General features: G+C 54.8%; 1 pseudogene; it reads right to left on the minus strand.

The window, feature by feature from the left end:
* Positions 1-12,426: 12,426 nt before the first annotated feature.
* LOC123815047 lies at positions 12,427-16,634 on the minus strand (annotated as a pseudogene).
* Between the last annotated feature and the right edge of the window lie 416 nt (positions 16,635-17,050).

A 17,050-nucleotide genomic window follows, 5' to 3' on the forward strand; every position in this document is an offset into this window, starting at 1 on the left:
ACTGGCCCAGGTGACTCTTCCTGGCTGGGTAAACAAAGAAGTCACCAGGCCCAGAAGAGGGCTCTGGCCTTGTCTGGGTGCTGAGATGGGGTCAGGGGCACATGCAGCTGCCACTGTCAAAACGGGTTTGAACTGAGATTTCTTGGCCTTGAGAAATCAGATTTTGATTGGACACCAGTCCTGCTGGACATGAGGACAGTTGGATGGGTATCCAGGGTCTCGAAACATTGTAACCCAACATTTCCTCTTCCAGGAATTGGTTTAAAAATAAAAACAAAAAACAAGTAGGACCCATCGCCATGTTGCTTATTATAGGGAAACCTAGGAATCCCAAGTGCCCGTCACTGGGGTCTGGTTCAGTAAGTCAGTGTCTCTGAAGGATCACACAGCCGTTCAAAGCCATTTACATAAGAAGCCAGGAGGAAATGTCCCTGAGACAGAGGGAAGACACTGCAAAGCCAGCACTGTCATACTCCTCTTGTAGTTCGTTCTCACATGTTGAAAAGTGGATACACACCGAAAACAGTCTGGCAGGACCCAGACTAAAGTGCAGGAGATCTGGGTGGTGGGTGGGGTTTGGTCTGTGCTTTTGTGTCTTTTCCAAGGTGGTCAGGTTTGGTTTTGTTTCAAAGTTAGTTTTTGCTTTGAATGTTTATGATTTTTGCAAGAAGGAAACAAATTAAATTTACTTTAAGAAGGAATTTAGATTGGTTGTGTCCAGGAAGGGGAACTAAGGGGCTGTGTGCTGGGGTAGGAGGGGATTTTTTTTTTAAGATTTTATTTATTTATTTTTAGAGAGAGAAAAAGGAAAAGAGGTAGAGAGGGAGAGAAACGTCAATGTGTGGTTGCCTCTTATGCACCGTGCCCCCTACTGGAGACCTGGCCTGCAACCCAGACATGTGCCCTGACTGGGAATCGAACTGGCAACCCTTTAGTTCTCAGGCCAGCGCTCAATCCACTGAGCTTCACCAGCCAGGGCCAGATTTTTTTTTATAGCACATTTTTTGGTGCCTTTTAAATTTTGAAACATTTGAATGTGTTACATAACCCAAGAATAATCATATAAAATTAAACAGAAAAGGGGGTGGATTTTGTTCCTGGTAGGGTTAGTTGCACAGAGGAGCCTGTTACACTTGCTGCCTGGGAAGGTACTGGGACCTGTGGGCGGGGCAGTTCCCTGTGAGTGACACAGGGCACCCACACAGGGTGGGGCAAGTATCTGGCTGCTTACCAGGCCGGGCAGCCCCATGTCACGGTCCCCAGGACAAGCCTGGGCGGAGCTGCACTAGCTGTGGGTATCAGGTCTTGACTGGGGCCCCGGATGGGACTCAGCCCCGTGGAGGAGATAACTGTTCCTCTGAGGAGCTTACGGCCGGCCGAGAGTCCCCGCAGGAAACCTGACAGGGACAATAGCAAGAGAAGCATTTGTTATTGAGTGCTGTGCACAAAAAAGGGGCCACACACTAAACCTGACAAGCTCAGGGGAGGCCGGCATGGCGGCCCCACAGACTCAGAGACTGAAGGGAACTGGGTAGGATGGTCGGAACGTAAAAATTCCCAATAGTGGGTCTGGGGGGCAGTCACATCCTCAGCCCGTAGCTGCCTTGCCAAAGTCAATCTTTACCTTAAGTGAGCCCGTCTGTTGTCCTTTGCATTTAAGATAACAATATTTCTGAAATGTCAGAGTACCTTTTCCAGACCCTGACACCCCCACACCACAGCAGAGACCACGGAACCCTCCATGTCCGCTACTCCCCAAGGACCATCGCTGTGCACTGAGTGTTAGTCATGAACTCGCCTGCACCCACTAGTGTGACAGAACCGTATGCTCTTTGTTCTACTTTTTATCCAGCCCCAGAGATTTCTTCCACTTGCTTTCTCCCACCCCCTTACCCACCGCCAGTGAGTGTCACGGAACCATCCTTATGTCTTCTCCTTTGATTCTGATGTACACAGTAAGCTGCAAACTGCCTCCTCCGGAGCACTTTCTTATTTCGTTGAGATTTTGCTTCCCAGCAATTGTCAGTTCGACTCAAGTACACTCATAAAAACTCTCGACCGGTCCAGACGTTCCCTCAGTCCCGCCTGCGGAGCAGAAGGTGCCGCCCCAGGGGCTTTGAAGGCCTCCCCTCAGGGGCCGTTCATCCCTGGGAAGCAGGCACGAGAGGCACAGGCCCTCTCCAAGTCACACAGCTGGAAAGTGGCTCTGAGGTCCTGTGTTCTCTTCCGTGGGGAAATGCTGTGTGCAGCTGGCGTGCAGACACGCCCAGGGCTGTGCCACACAGTCGTGAAGCATGATGTAAGGAAGCCATGCGTGAGGGGCCCACCCCAGGCCAGGTCTTCAAGGCCAACGAAAAGTAAGAACTAGATTCTGACTGAACTAAGTGACGGCCCTCCCCCTCCCACACACACACCCCTCATGAGGTAAAAGGGCCTTTAAGAGAAGATGGAGAAAAACCAGCCCAGAAGGGCAAAGGACTTGCCCGTGGTCACACAGCACCTCTTAGGACTTAGGACCTGGTCCCCAGACCCCCACTTACACACAGGACCTGTCTTTCCGTTCCACGGTGTTCTAGCCACCCCCATTTCTGACTTACCCTGCTCCAGCCACTGAGAAGTCCCTTTCACTGGGCATGACCTCGCTCAAGGCCTCCAGTAGCCCCCCACTGGAGGGTCAAAGGGGGTGGGTTACAGTCAGGCCCAAGCTCCCAGACCTGACATTGAGGCCTCCATGGTCCACCCTGAGCCCCATTTATCACCTTTTCTACCCTGTTCCCCCAACACCTCTGCCCCAGCCAGGCTGGGATCCCTCCCATCCCCACTTCAGCCCAGCCCCCTCTGCCTGTGCTACTGCTTCTGAACAGCCCGCCCCACCCCCACTCCACGCAGCCAGGTACTCTGGGCTCCCCTTCCAGGGCGCTCCCCTGGCCATGGCCATCAGGGGTCCCGCCCCACCTGGGAGGGCTGGGTCATATGTTCCAGTTTGTTCTGTGACAGTAGTAACCACCTTGGGCTGCTCATGCATCCTGTGCACTGCCAGCCAGACCCCAGGTTCCTTGAAGGCAGGGCCTACTTATCCTTCCCTGCAGTGGCTGTTTTCAAAATAAAAACTGGAACATGTGCTCTGACTTGGATACATTTCTGCTTCCTTACGCATTTGTCTGAACAACCTTCAAAAGTAAAACAAGTGTCCACCACACAGCGGACGCCCAGACACTTCCTTGCAGCGCCCTTGGCAGGCCTGAGTAATCAGCCTCTGCACTCCCCGCTGAGCCCACAAGTGGCTCAGAATCCTCAGACAACGAGGTCACAGGCAGCTGCTGCCACCTGGACTTGGCCCAAGAGTCACAACATGTCTGTGCCCCCTGCTGGGTGCCCCCTGCTGGGTGCTCCCTGAGGGCGGGGCTTGCCCGTGAGGCTCCAACCCCGGGGAGCACCCTGCCAGGCACACAGTGAACCGTCGGTGCCTATTTATTGAATGAGTAAGTGCCCCTCCTGGGAAAGTCCATCGCAGTGACGAACAATGGCTCACGCAGGCCGACCTCATCAAATCTGCGTCCCAGATCTGTGACGCACGAGTTGCCACACCGCTCTGAGTGGCAGTTTCCACATCCACGAGGGGGAACACTGGGACCCGCTTTACAGGCTTGTCCTGAGGATCGAATGAATCAGTCACAGGCAGTGCCTGGGACACCGCTGGCACTCAGTAAGTGCCAGCGCGCAGCTTCCCCGTGGAATCAGTCCAGCTGTGCGCTATAGAAATACGAGTTACCTGGTTCAGGTGGCAGTGCTCTTACATGAAGAAGGGGCAACGGTTGGTGGCTGGGCAGAGAGAAAGACCAGCTGCGCGCCTGCCCTCTGTGTGGGGCCTGGGTGGGGCGGCAAAACCCCGGTCACGTCGCCATGGCCGCATCCCTGCTGTTGAACAGTGACAACAGGGAGAGGCTGTCTGTTGGGCTCCTCCATGTCGGGCGCTGTGCTGGGCCCGGGGTGGAACCCGGTCTCTCTACTGCTCACAGCAGCCCCAGATCCCAACAGTGAGGCACCTTGTCCGAGGCCACATGCCCGAGCGGAAAGGTCAGGCCTTGACTGTGAACTGAGTGGAGCTGCCCCGGCAGCCATGTCACAGATGTCCCGGGCAGTAGCTGAGGACCCTAGAGGGTCGGAGGCGCGGTGAGCTGAAGGGCTACAGTCCCTCACACTTGCACCCCACTTAGTCCCACCCAGCTCCTCGGTCCCTTGCCTGGAAGCACAGGCACGGGCCAGAGACCCCGGCCTGTAGCGCCCTCACAGGACGTGACATCCTGAAGGGGGCACAGCTTAGGCTCAAACCCCTGCTGTTAGGCCGTGTGACCTTGGGCACGTGACCTCTCTGGGCCTCAGTCTCCTCACCCGTGAGATGGGGAAAATGATTTCACTCTCTTTCTATTAGCACACATAACGTGCTCACTTAATGCCTGACTCAGGGGAGGTGCTAACTAACTACATGTGAACTATTATATATCCATCCATGTTATTGGATATTGCATTATCTGGGAGAGAAAAATGTATCCATCACGGTTCTCAGTGTGTTAGAAGATCAGATACACCGAAATTACCTGCATCCTTCCTGGCCCGTAAGCTCAGGCTGGATTGCCCCTGAGACGGTCACTCTAAAAGCTTCCAGTGAGAGAGGAGCTGACATCCCCCGCCGAGGCAGCCCAGCCGTCTGCACCTCCGCTCCTGCCTCCTCCCCCTCAGATCCTGCATTTCTCCAGGCGCAGTGGCCCCCCCCGGCCACCTACAGAGAGACATCTGGGCAGGGGACACATTATAAAGACAGATCCCGGGGGGCCCCCAGCCTACTGGATCTGACTCACCTCTCCAAGTTGATTCTGAAGCAAACAACAAAGTAAGTATGATTTCATTCCTCCTTCCTGACCTGGTTTCTCATCACATCCAGTGCCCACAATGTGCTAGGCCTGGGGCAAGACACTTTCCATCCCTCACGTCCTTTAAACCTATGGGGTGTATGACAGATAGGGAAACTGAGGCTCAGAGGTATGCTGTGGGCCCAAGATCACACATGTAAGTTGTGGGACTGGGGTTCGAACCCAGAACTGGCCTGCTTTCCCCCTGCAAAAGTATACTTTCCCTGTTTATGTGGCTTCTGCCACTCTGGCTCTGGGCCTGGGTCTTATTTTGTAATTGCCCGGGGAAAGCTGGCCAGAGACGCAGATGCTGCATCTACGCATACGGGAAGGGGAAGGTCAGCCGTTTAGAGAACAGCCTTAAAGGGACTGTCCAGAGCATTCAGGCCTGGGGAGACGGCGTGGGTTTGTGGTCACCGTCAGCCAAAACTGGCCATGGGTGACTTAAGCAGCAAAGGAACGTATCCAAGGACACTGGGAGCCCATGGGCCCAGGGAGTCAGAGAGCCCAGCTTGGAGGACCTATGGCCTTGGCCCCCTGCCGCGGCGGGGCATCGACATGGCGGGCTGTCCCACCGACACCCAGACGTGGTGAGTCCCTGAGGAACCTCTGTCCCCGATGACTCCAGACCCTGCATGCAGGCACTGCCAGGATGGGACCCCTGCCTCGTGGGTTGTGGATTCCCCCAAAGGTCTGCGCCAGGGGCTTGTGGCTGGTAGAATCTGAATCATGTGCCCAGGTCCTCACCGCAAGGCGTGCTGGTAAACGGACTCCCCTCTGTTGGAAGCATCGTTAAGTGGGGGATTCACCCCGAATGGGGAGGGGGTTTGAAATGGGGAGGGGAGCAGTAAGAATGCAAACATCGCTGAGACCAGGAATGGGTAGGGGATGACCCACCCATTAATGAGGGGCTGCTCTGCGCCAGGCCCCAAATTAGGGGCTCGCCTCCATCGGCGTCCACCTCTGTCTACAGGAATCACACCCAGTTTGCAGATAAGAAAGCTCCGGCTCAGGATCACAAGGTCGTGAGTGGTGGGTCATGCCGTTGGACCCAGACCCGCCAGATACCAGACCGGGGCTCCTGAACACCAAGATATATGTCACTGCTCTTTGCTTCCTGTGACTGGAAGTGACCTGCTCAGCCAGACTGCACACTGGCCCTGTCCTTCCTCCTGCCTGCCTCACCGCTCAGAGCAGGGCCCCCAGCACCCCTGGGAGGGAGGCAGGGTTGGTATTGCTGCCTCATTTCACAGACGAGGAGCCTGGGTATGGGTTGGGGGGTGGTTTCTGTCTCACAGAGCAGTCAGCACAGGCTGGAGTCCCTCACACTGGACTTCCCTCACTTATTCTCTGCCCCACATCTTGGGGGGTCCTGGCTGCCCTTCCAAAGGCCTCTGGGAGAGCCCGGTCGGGAAACTTATGCTCTTCCTGCCTTTGCCGTGCTCATGCTGCAGAAGGCTGCGGGGTGGGGGAGCATGGGATCTGGGGGCACTTGGGCAGGAGAAGGAAGGTGAAGAGAACTCTAGAATGTATGTTCAAAACCCCACTTCTCCAGTTATCTGAGCTGCTTTGCCCGAGTGGCCCTGCTCTATGGCCTGAGAGTGTCCCCGGTGCCCTGGGCTCACCGGGAGGCATCTCTTCGAGGCCGCTCCCATGACTGGCTTGATACTGCGGGGCTTCTCTAGCTGGGCATCCTCCTGGAGAGCCAATTGCAGAGGAGACTTTATGAAGCCCTCCTTATGCACTAAAACATCTTCCCAGTCTTTTCCATTTTCACACCGCTGTGGACTCTGTACCACCCAATATGGCTGCTGGGCTTCAGAGATAACAACTAAGAACTACATTCCAGGCAGCAGGAGGATGAAGCAGAACAAAAAGTTTGCCTCCCGTGAGCGGAGCCGGCCTCCTCCAGGATGCCCACCAGGGGGTCCAGGGAGACTTCAGCTGACATAGTCAGGTGGCAAGAATTTAATCACAGGGTCACACAGCTGCACGGGAGGCTGGGAAATGGAGTCTTCGCTAGGCACAATGTCAGGTAATATGGGGGTTCTGTCAGAAAGGAAAGGGGGAGAACAGCTGGTAGGCAACCGTCAGTCTCAGCTGCTCACACCAAGACGTGCTGAGATCCGACAAGGGGCCAGCTCGCCGGCACTCCAGTCCCTGCTGAGCCCGGACTCCACAGACACACAACCTGGACACTGGCATTGTGCACCCAGAGCCAGGCTGCCTCCACCAGCTCCCGCACCCAGGAGGCCACAGTCCTCCCCTTCCTCATCTCAGAGCCAGGTACCCGGTGACGGGAGACCACCCGTATAGCCCAGGGCCGACCTGAACTGTTCCCCCTGCCCTGCGTTGCCCGCAGAAACCTCAGTGAAGGCCGTGGTCCTGGCAGCCTCCGCCCCAGCTCCTGCCCTCTGACGGCGCTGCTGTTTTCCTGTGTGGCCCCGTGAGGCATGCGCGCCCCCTGTCTCCAGGACCTGTGAGTGTAAGAAACTTGGTTTTCCTGAGGCTCTCCTCTGTGGCTGCACCGGACTGGCCATCGAGTGAAAGTACAAAACAGGTCTCCAGACACAGAAGGTCCTCCATGCCATCTCTCAGTTCCCATCTTGGTTCTGCTTTCTGGATCTCTGGGCTAGTCAAGGTAGGCTGGGTCATGCTGCGGGAAAAACCACCCCGAACCTCAGTGGCTCCCGACATGAAGGCATTTGTCGCACACTCCGGGCAGCTGTGGCGGGCTGGCAGAGCCCTTCACGGCTTCTCACTCCAGGGCCCGGGGCGCGGTGGCAGCCACCGTCTGTCTCAAAGGCCGTCAGCAGCCTCCGCAGTGGGAGAGGGTCTCCGCCTGGCAATAAAAGGCTCCAGGCTGAGGGGCAAATGCCACTTCTCATACTTCCTTGGTCAGGGCTAGTCACATGACCCTACTCAGTCACCAGGGCTCAGGGAAACGCCGTCCCACCACATATGCGTGAGGGCAAAGCATGGGAAATAATATGGAGAATGACACCGATGACGACCTCAGGCCCCTGCTCAGGGTGTCTGCCAGGCGGCTGTGATGACCTGTGCCGGGCAACGGGAACAGCTGTGTCCTGGGGTGGGGGTGGGGACCCACCTTGGGCATGAGGGCCCCGCAGGGAAGAAAAGGCAGGCAACATTCCAGAGAGCGGGGCTGTGGCGCCCAACAGCCCCACCCTCCGATCTGGCAGGAGCCTCAGGTGCCACCGCTGTGAAATCGGGACAGTGCTTCCTGACCTGCGGAACCTTAGTGACAATCAAATGAAATAGATGAGTAACGTGAGGAATCGCGCCTTTATACTCCAACGGCCTTCCACAGAAGGCGACTGTTTTCAGTGGAAGAGCCCACCCCCCACTGAGACCACTAATGAATTTGGGCGGGCAAACTCGAAAGCAGGAGCCAGGCTTGGAAAATGCCGGCTGGAGGGGCTCATTCCCAGGCTGTGTGTTTCCAGAGGCACGATACATTCCTAAAATGTCTCTGGGGGTGACTTTATTCGGGATGGCTTTGAGGAAGTGGATGGGCATTATGGGAGCATTCAAGCCCCCCACACTTGCCCCCATCAAAACTGGGAACTGATGGAGACTGGGAGGCCGCACAGAGGGAAGCGGGAGGGCAGGCAGCGCGAGGGAGAAGCCCCGCAGGCGCGGTCGCCTCCCAGGGAAAGCCTCCTCCTGCGAGGTGCTCTGAGAACAGGGGTAGGCTTGGAAGCTGCAATGGAGGTTTGGGCCCCTGTTCCTCCTCCTGAATCTTGCGTGAACTCCCTCTGTGAAGGAAGGCTCACCCAGCACCCCGGGCACTCTGCATGCCGTCCTGTGTTGTCCACGTCTCATCAAAGCCAGCCTGTGGACACAGAGGCGCCCTCCATGCCCTGAGGCCAGGGCGCGGGGACAGCACACCAGACGCCTGGGCCTGGGCCTGCGCCTGCCCAACGGGAAGTCAGGCTGCAAAGGCTCTGATCTACCCTCCTGGAGCCTCGAAGTGTCTGACCCAGGGTGTGGCACAGGTCCTCTCCTGAGCAGAGAAGTGGGGAGAGGGCGACAGAAAGATAAGCGAAATACCTGGAGACCAGGAGGAATCTCGCTAATCTGTGTGCGCATACCATTTTGCAGATAAAACAAACTGAGCCCTGGTCCCCAGGCCTCAGACTGACTGGTCTGGACCTGTCAGGAACTCGGCTTCGGCTGCACAGTAGGGGGTAAGCTTGAGTGTAATGCTCTTGAATCATCCCCAAACCATCCCCCAACCCCCGTCCATGGAAAAATTGTCTTCCACAGAGCCGATCCCTGGTGCCAAAAAGATTGGGGACCGCTGTAGTAGAGGAAGGAAACTGGGGCACAGAGGAGGAAGGCCTTACCCAAGGTCACACAGCACTTCAGTAGCAGAGCCAGGATGCAAGGGCTCCAGATCCTGCCTCTTCTGGCAGCCAGCCTGGAAAAGCTGCTCAACCCTTCACCCGCTTTCTGTCCCGTGCTGGGGGAAGGGGCTGTAGGGAGAGGCGGCGTGATCTTCCCAGGAATCTATCTGGGCCCAGACACTAAGGGCTGGCCTGGGCCCGCACCTTTGAGGACAGAGGTGCTCACGGCTTCCCAGGAATCTATCTGGGCCAAGACACTAAGGGCTGGCCTGGGCCCGCACCTTTGAGGACAGAGGTGCTCACGGCGGGAAGCCAGGCAGAGCGCTCGGCCTCCTGCACGGGTGGGAGGCCCCAGGACTCACAGCCCAGGGCTCACACTCCCCAGGTGGGTGCTGAAGGTGGGAGGGCGCTGGCTGACCGCCCTGTAAAGGAGGGAGAGGGGCGCCCGGATGCCTTCCCTGCCTGGGCTGGAGCCGCTCCCGCCGGATTCTCGGAGCAGCCAGTGCAGGAAGGCAGGAACAATGGGTAGCCGGCAGCTGCGGGGCGCTCGGTTCCGGTTCCGGAGCAGGGCTGTAGGCGACTGTGGGAACGAGGACCCCACACAGGAGGCTGACAAGATTAACCACTAACATCGTCTGAGCACTTACTGTATGCCAGGACCTGAGTTAAACACCTTAGGTGGACTATCTCAGGGAATCCTCCTCCCCTCACCCCTACTTTTAGCCCTATTCTACAGATGAAGAAATTGAGACATAGAAAGTTTAAGTAAAATGCCCAAGGTAAGTAAGAGGTGAAAGCCAGATTTTATTCTAAGCGATCTGGCTGCAGATCCTCGGCTCTTAACCACTGTGGGTTTTACAAACACACACACACACACACACTCTCAAGCTACATATACCTTCCCACAATTTCCCTTCTTCACTTATATCATTGACAGCTTTTTAAGTCATAAATATTGTCCTCAATTGTGTCCTCGTTTCAAGTCCCACCAGGCTGGGAAGATTTTGTTCATGTGTCCCCGGAACAGGACTGGGCCCAGAGCAGGTCTGCCTCAGGTCGGCCTGCAGTGCGTGGGTTCCTGACTCGGTGTGGGAAAGATTCCACAGTGCGGTCCAGGTGGTTTTGAGAGTAAGTGTATTACAGCTGCGGACAGTGAGACAGAGGTGGACTTAGGGTGGAAGAAGCAACAGGAGAGAGCCCAGGTGGTGCTCGGCTTCGGCTCCCTAGAAACGTGATAGGAGAGGAGTGAGCCGAGACGGGGCTGCTGTGAGCTCACTGGGAAGTCAGAGAAAAGGGGGCTCTGGAGACAGGATCAGGGGGTCAGCCCAGGACGAGCTGCTGCTGCCCGCTGCTCCACTGGCTGCAACTCTAGTGGGGACGCTTAGAGTCCAGGGGAAGGAAAGTTAACACACCTGAGAAAGGGGGAAGAAAGGTGTGGGCATGTTCCAGAGGGAGCTTGCACTGCAGGCTCGTTGTCTCAGAGCTGCCTACCTTTTCCAAACCACCAGCGTGTCCCAAGCTTGAAGTTTCAGAAAACACGGCCCACGGAAAAGTCAACATTAGTACAGGGAAAACGGCAGTTTAGACTCACAGCTAAGCTCCCATGTCCACTTTTAGGAGACTTGTGTGAATTCTTTGAAAGCAAAAAAGAAGAAGAAAAGGAAGGTTTTGATGAGGAAGTTAAACCACGCATTTTGGTAGGTTCTCTGCCTGCTCACAGAACAGGGTGAGCAGGGAGTCGGGGCAGCCGCTGCCACCCGGGTGCTGTGTGGTGACACGATGGGTCCCTGCTGAGCCGCGAGGGGCATTGCCGTGGAGGCCTCACCTCTGAGGCTCCTTGCTTACGGCACTGAGCAGCTCGATGGTTGCACTTTTCTGCTCTGGGATGACCATGCAGAAGGGTCCATCTAGCTCAGTGTTCACTCTTTAACTGCCGTTGACTAACTTTGCTGCAGAGCTGCTTTCTGTTAAATCCTAAATGATCCCTATGAGCCTTTGTTTGAGTTAATACTGGAACCTGGGAGGAAAGACAGAAGGAGCAGCTCTGAAGAGGTGAAAGGCCACCCTTTTCCTACGGATGGTTCCATGGCAGATGGCGAGGACGCAAGGACAAGACTCAGTTCCATTTTACAGGACAAGGCCCCCTGTCATTCTGTTACAGGGTGCAGCCAAGAGGGGGGACCCCAAATAGGCATTTGAAATGGGGTCCAGAACTCAAGGTGTCCAGGAGATTTTAAGATGTCTTCACCCCTTCCCCCACAGGTGTGAGTTGGGGGGAAGGGGGCACACAGAGCAAGAACATGCAGGGCAGCTTTGCAGCTAATCCATGGCATGGTCATTTAGCATACCTATAGCCTTTGGCTGGTCACTTAGATATGCTAAATAAGTATGGCCATGCTCAAGGCCAGGGGGATGGAAAGGGATCTCCCCCCAAGATGTGACTGGGGGGCAGGTCCCCTGAGTTACAGCGCCTGCGTGGGAGCTGGGAGAAGATTGGCTCCATGACATGAGGTGACACCTGCCCAGACCCACGATGGCGACCAGAAAAGCTGGAGAAAACAGCAGATTGAGGGCAAGTGTGCCCAAGTGTAGAAGGAGTCAGAAATGGGGCTGCAGAAGAAGATTGGCGCGGGGGATTTAAACCCAGACACGGCAGCCACTGGGGGAGAACCATGCGGCCTGGACAGAGTGGGGACTCTCCCTTCCCGCAGCCCTGAGAGAGAGCCACTCGGCCTGGACAGAGTGGAGACTCCCGCAGCCCTGAGAGGAAGAACCAGAGGACTGCCTGAGCCATGGACTTCTATTTCCTTTCCTGAGATACGGTACTCTGGACTGGGCAAAGGGGAAGGAAGGAAGGACTGTGTGTGGGTGTTTTTAGGGACTTTAGGATTTTTGATAAAGACATTAGGTCACTACTTGAAGTTTGTATAGCATTAAATAAACATTTCCTTTCCTTTTCACAAATCTCTGACATTGAGAGACGTCTTTCCTAGGGCGGCGGACATAACGGACCCGGGGCCTTCTTTCAATAATAGTATATTGTCCCAGGCCCCCCCTTGTTTGTTCTGTAACAATTCTACGGCTTTTTGATTCAGTCCGGGCAACACACTTGTTCCTGGTGAAGACAAAGCACCTGGTGGCCAGGTTCACGGAGCACTTTTTGCAGTGGAAGCAGCGGTGGTGCCAAGATTGTCCTTCACAGGCCACCATACTGGTGCACTTCACATGATGCCTGGCAAAGGTGGCCTCCTGGCAAGTCACACAGTTCAAGTTTGCCCCCTTTGGAAGGAGCTTCCAGTCCCGATGGCTGACCTGTGGCCTTTGTGTCAGACAGTCTCCTTGTACCCCACGTTCTGATCTTCTGCCACCATCGGTTTGAAGCGGCCCCTGAACTTGGGGAAGTCCTGCATGGTGCATTTGTTGCACAAGGATCTTGTGGTCCTTGGCCGAGAAGGTCTCATTGACCACAGGGCACAGGCCCCTGGCACGGTGGGAGCAAGTGTTGTGCCAGTCGCTTTTCTCACAGTGCCCCGCCTTGGTGTCCTCGCTGACGGGCTTGCGGCACTCCACACGTGTGTGCACCCAGGACCTGTCAAAGCACTTCAGGTCAAGGCAGAGAGTCCTCCCCACATTTCTCCCCCTGCAGGGCCCCTGCAGTAGAGGCAGTCAAACCTCTCATGGTGCCCACCTTGTACCTGCAGAGACCTCACACTGTATGTGAAGAATGGGATGCACTGGGCAAGAGCTGGCTGTAGCTGTCAACACTGCTGCCTGGGGACCTGGGCAAGTACATCAGGCAGCGCACTGAGCCCTGGGGCCCAGCGCCCCACTTCCTCTAATTTAAATTGGTGAATGACAATGAGGGAACCAAGGGGTGGGCTGATAGGTGCTTGACCCCTCTGAATCTCCACCACAAACCCTTCTATCACCCAGAAAAGAAGCACCATCTAGAGAAAATAAGGTACTTATGATGCAAACGAAGCTCTAAGACTCCCTCCCACCACCAATCAGATTGCAGCACCCAAGCCCCCTCCCGCAGAAGATTTCCAGCAAGATCCAGCCCAGCCTGTGGGATCTTGCTTCGCCTGGTTGCAGCTTTGAATGCAAGACGTGGAAACACTGTGGGGAAGTCTGGAGGCATCAAACCCAGGAGGGTGGGGGCTGGAGTGGCTGGTAGCTTGGGGAGGGGAAACAGTGAGATGCCCTTTTCACTCAACCCAGTTTGAAGTGGGTTTTGGGTTGGTATTTTTTTAAGATTTTAAAAAATTAATTGTATAGAGGAGGGGGAGAAACATCAACTTGTTGTTCCACTTACTTACACATTTGTTGGTTGATTCTTGTATGTGCTCTGATGGGGGATTGAGCCCACAACCTTGGCGTATGGGGACAGTGCTCTAACCAACTGAGCTGCCTGGCCAGGGCTTGAGTGGGTTTTCTGTTGCTCACGACCAGAAGAATACTGAATGTTTTGCTGGATTTACTTGACTCTGTGGCATTACCAATTATAAGATGTTTTTTGAAAGAAGAATATTATGTGTATTTAATAGCAACTTTCAGGTAGAAAAAAGCAACATATCAGGGCTGCCCCTTTAAAAACCCGACACTGGACACTGGTATGTTTTTATTTATGAAGTTATACATCACGGTCTCCTTCAGTGACTTGATCCAAATTCTCCACAGTTAGAGTCAAAACTTTCTTTGGCCAAAGTTGGCAATTTTCACTTCTAACTGCATTGTCTGGAGAGCGACAGCCTTCTGTGTACTCGGTGACCCTGCATGGGCAGGCGGCATCCTTTTAGAGGTGATTTTAAGTGAAACTTGGGACCTGGTAAAATTCCATCAGCCTTTATTACAGCCATCCGGGCAACTGGACAGCAGACAATGGCTAAGTTACCCTTAGCCTGCCGACTAGCATGTTCCTTCCGTGTCGGCTGCGGGACACATTCTCATTTCAGAAACGTTAAGGCGTGTGTGTAGGGCGGGGGGGCTGGTGTGTCAGAGCTAGTTACAATCATAGTTGCCTTTTCCCGTGAGTCGAGCACTGAGCTGAGCAGAAGACAGGTATGGCATGGGGCAAGTGACACCACCACTCTGGGGCTCCACTGTCCCGTTCATAAATGACAATGGGGTTTTGGGGAAGACTTATGAGAACCCTTAGCAGAGTGTTGGCATGTAAGAACTGTCCAATAAATACCAGGCATCATTATTCTGTTTAGCTCTCACAACCACCCTTTGAGGTCAATCTGATGACCTTCCTTTATGGTTTAGGGTGCTGGGGCTAGGGACAAGCCGTGTCCATGGTCACGCATCTGGGAAGGAGGTGGTGGATCTGGGACTCCGAACCAGGTTTATGTTTTCAACCATAATACCATCTGGACTTCCAGGGGCAGGGTGGGGTGTGCCAGGGGGACTCGGGGTCCAGTTCTTAGACATGGGGCAGGGCAAATTCATAATCACCAGATAAGGTCACTGCCCAGACTGCTGTCTGAGCCTGATCTGTGGAATCGTGGGTCTTTGAAAACTCCAGAGAGGGAACGCCACAGCCATGTCTCCAGGAAGTGCCAGGGCTCCAGCTGGAAGCCCCGTTGCCCGATTCCTCACGTGGTCCTCACACTTCACTGCCTTCCCCTGCAGACATCTCTCCCAGCACCCCACCCTCCAGGAAGCCCTCCTTGACCGCCCCGGTCCACGTCCCCCTGACTTGCTCGGGCAGGGTCTCCACACTCGCTGGCACTTCAGACATACCCTTTAGAGTCAGGCTGACCTTGGGTTTGAATCCCCCTCCTGCCACTTACTGTGTAGTCCTAGGTTCACACTGCGCCCCTCACTGGGCCTCAGTTTCCTCAGCTGTAACATAGGTTACAGAAGCCCATCCCCTGAGGTCGAGGTGAAGTTTCGGGCGAGAGCTGCCAGACACGGAGTTAGCCTTCAGGCACCAGCTGCGTTCTGTCCCTCCCCACGCCACATAATTATTGTCCTCAGTAATCACAAAATAAAATGAGTAATAAGAATAATGGTCAGAGAAAATGCCAAGAGTGAACATTTTCTTTTATTGGACTTCACAGATATATACTTGCAGCAGTGAAGAATAATGAACTAAACAAATATACTATTATAGACCAAAAAAGAAAACTGTAATGAATATTTTGTCATATTCTTGTTTGCAAAAAGGAAAAACGACACATGAAGAAACACTGGTGGAGCCTGAGTCCAGGAGGTTCAGGGTGTGGTGGTCATGCGGACCAGCAGCCGGGCCACAGGGGCTGAGCTCTGCTGTTCACCGCCGCCTGCGGCGCTGCTCGGCTCCTTCACACCGGCTGTTCACGTGCACGGCCGCGTGGGCCACAGTGGAGCGCCGCCTGTGTCTGAGGTCGAGCCAAACTGCTCCACGTTGTTACCAAACTTGAAACAAATGCCTGCAGTAGGGCCTGGGTGTGCCGGGGGGCCAATGGTGTAGAGAAGTTCTCTGGATCAATTGTCAGGTGGAACAGTGTCTATTACAGGAAAAGTGGTTTGAAAACGTTCTGATATCATGTTCTTAACAGCAACCCCAGTGGTCATTTGTTTATTGAAATATATTTACTGAATTTAGAGAGAGGGAGAGGAAGGGAGAGAGAGGAGCATCAATTGGTTGCCTCCTACATGTGCCCTTACTGGGAATCGAACCCCCAACCTTCTGGTGTGTGGGATGATGCTCTAACCAACTGAGCTACACCGGCCAGGGCCCCCGTGATTGTTTAGTCCTTACTCACAAAAGATTTCTAACTGGAGGAGTAATTTAATCACCGGCTGTGGTCAGAATTGCAAGTGTAGGGTGATCATTAAAAACACAGGCCACTTTTTGTGGTTTTATTGTTGCCTTTAAACGACTCCCCCTTACTGCCTATACCAGGCGGACCTCCCCCGGCCCACCCTCAGTACTCTATTGAGCTCAAGTCACGGGCAGCGTCTTTTTCATAATCATAACTCAGTGTCGCTGCAGGAAGCCCAACGGGGAGCCGTTGCTTCTGAGCTCTAGGCCTACCTCAGTTATCACATGCTGTGTGTCTTTAGGGAAGTCCCATCCTCTCTGAGCTGCTGATAGGAAGGGACATCCTTTCCCTGCTTTACTCAGCCTGCAGGGTGGAGCCACCAGGCGTAGGAAAGTGGCCAGTGCAGGCCTGCTCCAACCTGAGTGCTGTCTAGGAGTTCACCCATGCTGGCGCTGGCGGGCCGGGCCCTGCTCGCCTGCTGTTACTCCTGCTGCTCCAGCTGCCTCGTGACGCACAGGCCTTTAATCTCTGTAGGGGCCGCTTACATGCAGGGGCTGGCCTCCGAAGTTCTGGACATCCTCAACTCCCAACGACCCGGCCATTGGAGTTGTCCCATGCCTGCCACTGTGGCCACCTCTTTCCCCAGCATTCCCAGTGTTCAGTTGTTACAGAGACCCCAGATCCCTGGGCTGCGGCATGAGGTGACATCTTTCAGTCCTGTTGCCTGGCCGTCTCCTTTCTGGGGACTGTGCTGCAGCTGAGGCTGGTTAACAGGTGGCATCACTGCCTGCCTGGAACCTCTGCTCTCTTCCCACTTTTATTTTTTAAAAGATTTTATTTATTTGTTTTTTGAGAGAGAGAAACGGAGGGAAGAAAGTGGGGGAGAGAAACATCAATCAGCTGCCTCTTGCATGCCCCCAACCAGGGACCTGGCCTGAAACTCAGGCATGTTCTCTGACCAGGAATCGAAAGGGCGACCTTTTGGTTTGCAAGGTGATGCCCAACAGCCTGAGCCACA

Source organism: Phyllostomus hastatus, unplaced genomic scaffold, assembly GCF_019186645.2.
Source record: "Phyllostomus hastatus isolate PE091 unplaced genomic scaffold, TTU_PhHast_1.1 phas_contig_17, whole genome shotgun sequence".
NCBI lineage: Eukaryota > Metazoa > Chordata > Mammalia > Chiroptera > Phyllostomidae > Phyllostomus > Phyllostomus hastatus.